The following is a 3,401-nucleotide window of genomic DNA, read 5'->3' as shown; positions in this document are numbered from 1 at the left end:
AACATTCCCCTCCAGTACCTCCAAGATACTAATAAAAAGTTAGTCCAAAGGACTTACCCAGCCTGTATATATTCTAGAGTAGCAGGACACATGAAAATAAAATATTGTCAATTGGGACCATAAAGAAGCATAAAACGGTTGAAATATCCATAAAAGATCATAGAGTGATGGGTTTCCACCTTTTTCTTTTATTTTTCAAATTTTAGTTATGTGAAAAGGCACTTGTTTACATGAAAAATATTCTCTGGGCAGTAAAGGGATATTTCAAGAAAATACAAAGGGCACAATTTTATTCATTCACAGAGAAGTTAAGGTGCTTGATAAAAGGGCCAAAGATGCCCTCCTGTGGCTGGAAGGGAAAATGCTGTGGTTTAAGAAAGATGGAGAGGCCACTCCCTTCTTTTAAGAGGCCCTGGACTTCCCCTGGGCTTTTGCACCTTTTCCACACCTTGCAGTTTTATTACTTGTCAAAGCTTAAGACATTGGTATGCTCACATCATTTCCATCAAGAGAAGAGACATTTCGTATTTCAAAAAATATACACTAAAATTTTAAGTAATCAACACGAACCCTTAAGACCAGCCGAAACTCCACCACGGTGACACGGAGCCTGTAGGACTCACGGCAGCGCCCTGGTGTGCCAAGAGCAGGGCAAGGGTGGGGGATGAAGGAACCAAACTGCTGGAAGCAAAGCAGATTCCAAAGAACAAAAGCAGCTTTAGTCCCTCATGGAAAACAAGTTCAGTTTCTGTTTCTACCTTAGTTATCAAGAGATCAGAAGCCAATGCCAGGGACCAGAATAGAAAATACCACAAAGATTTAAGTCCATATAATCCATCAGCATGAACTTGACCTCCAGACCCTTAAGGCAAACCTCACTCAACCTTATCATACATGGGTTAATAACCTATTTCTTTTAAAGAAAAAATTCCTTTTTCCCTTATACCAGAGATGTATATATCACATATCACACAATTATAAAATATATGTATAACAAAAATAATTTTTAAATGTTTTTATAAAACGTTTTCAATGCTCTCTCATTAGACAGAAATAAACTATTCTTCTCAGAGAAGAAAATGAAGGCATCCAAGTGCAAAGAAGGCACTCAGAACTGCACCTGGAAGCTCTCCTCAACACACAGCTTTTAAATCCTGAGGGTGAGCTGCCCACCTATAAAACCTCCTCCAGGACGCCGAGCCCCAAATCTGGGGCTCTCAACACACAGAGACGCCAAGTCACGTCTTTTGTGCCTCGGGTCACAATTAACATCCGGGCGGCTCTTGGTACCAGACTCAAAGGAAGGCTAATACTGTGCCCGAAATGGGGTTTGAACAGGCAAGGAGTGTACGTAAACACATCACTCATCTAATACAGAAAAATACAAGATGTTAAGTGAAGAGAGTGTAATATAAAATTAAATATACAGCATGAGTACAAAGTTAAACCCACACATTCATGCACCCCCCCATCGATAGACTAGAAGAAAAACATTAAATATCAACAGTCGTCATAACTGAGAAGATTGATTAGGGGTGATTTCGTTAGTGTTTCCTACTTTGATTTTCCAAAATCTTTAGTGAGCACATGGTACTCTTCTTTAATCAAACAAATAAGCAAACAACACTTATTGACCATTTATCCAATAAGTAATTGCCACCTAATTCAATTATCCTAAAATTCTGTCAAGATAGACACAAGGTTTGGGGTCCACATAGGATTTAAATGTGTCAGAAGGACAGTGGGGGTGGGCACAAGAGAAGGTTCCCGAACTGGAGGAATCCAAGGGCATGGATTCAGTCTTGGCTCTGTGTGAACCTGGGCACTGATTTCCTCATCCTGTCAAGTGAGCGGCTGGGCTAGTGCTTCCTAATCCTCAGTGGACCGCTGACCCAGGTCAGACCTTCTCTCCGGAGAAGTGTGGTGGTGGTGGGTCCTTACAGAGCTTTCAGAAATAATCCAGGAGTTTTATGGACTTTCTAGAGGCCCTTAGACCAGGTCAAGAACATTGGTTAATATGTTCTCTTCTGCAGCTCTGTCTCCAATGACAGAGGGAAGCAAAATATGGTCCTATTTTCATTTCTTGAATTTTTGCTGAGGGCCGGGTCTAGGTGCTGCCAAGATATGCCAAGGTCATCAGTTTTTTGCCCTAACCAACAGCCACTTTTCAAAAAAACCTTTTTAATGTTTATTAAACATTGAGTGTGTACATGAGCGGGAGAGGGGCAGAGGAACGTGGGGAGACAGAAGATCTGTGCTGACAGCAGACAGCCCGGCACAGGGCTCAAACTCATGAACCCTGAGACCATGACCTGAATGGAAGTCAGACGCTTAACTGACTGAGCCACCGAGGCACCCCTAGCCACCTTTCAAAAGCATGGTTTAACTACTCGGCCCTGCTGGCTTTGCAGATAGGAAGGAGGTCCAGCACCATACTCAACAAGTTCAGTCCAAACAGAACATGAGACTACTGGTGTAAAATCAAAATCAAGGTGTGAAAGTTTAGCACAGCAGAGGGTAACTGAGACACCAAGAGACCAACAATAAAAAGACTCCTTTTCCAGAGGCGTTCCTGCTGAACCCTGACATTCCAGTGAGAAACAGGTTTTCAGAACATGGTCGCCCCAGCCTCAGAATTCTCTAAGGCAAACAGGTAAGCACGGAACGGATTACAAGGGACCCACAAAAAGCATTATTTGATCAGCCACAACATCTCTGCTAATAGATGAGACTTTCTTAAGCAACATACTGCTCATAACTATCTTGCTCCATTTATTTATTGTTTTTACTTTTTATTTGAGAGAGAGAGCAGGGCAGAGGGGTAGAGAATCTTAAGTAGGCTCTACACTCAGCACAGAGCCCCATGCAGGGCTTGGTCCCATGACCCTGGGATCATGAGTGGGCTCAGATCAAGAGTTGAGTGCTCAAACGACTGAGCCACCCAGGCGCTCCCCCCCAATTTCTTATTTCTATCATCAACCATTTATTCATTCAAAACTATGAAAATGTTTCCCCCAATCGCAGGATTCACACAGGATGGACAGATTTGAATTCTGAGTATTCTTATATTAAAAATAAAACAAAGCTCCACTTTAAATGTCAAAAAATAAATAAACAGAAAACCAAAAAATACCAAACCCAAACCATACATCAGTAAAACTGTTACAAAACAGTACTTTCAAACAGGCTGGAGGTAGGGTTATGGCTTCACTCTGTTGTATCTCCGTCGCATCCGGAGTTTTGCTTACCTAACTGTTTCTGAAATAAACAGCATCAAAACAGCTATGAATCAGGAGTGCGATGTTCCCAGGAGCCCTCCCAGGTCAGCCTTTCTTCCTGGCATCACTAAGCTCCCCCCCCCCCCCCCCCCCCCCCCCCCCCCCCCCCCCCCCCCCCCCCCC

This window comes from Suricata suricatta, chromosome 17, assembly GCF_006229205.1.
Source record: "Suricata suricatta isolate VVHF042 chromosome 17, meerkat_22Aug2017_6uvM2_HiC, whole genome shotgun sequence".
NCBI lineage: Eukaryota > Metazoa > Chordata > Mammalia > Carnivora > Herpestidae > Suricata > Suricata suricatta.
The sequence above is the reverse complement of the archived record's forward strand: the minus strand, read 5'-3'. Positions refer to the sequence as shown.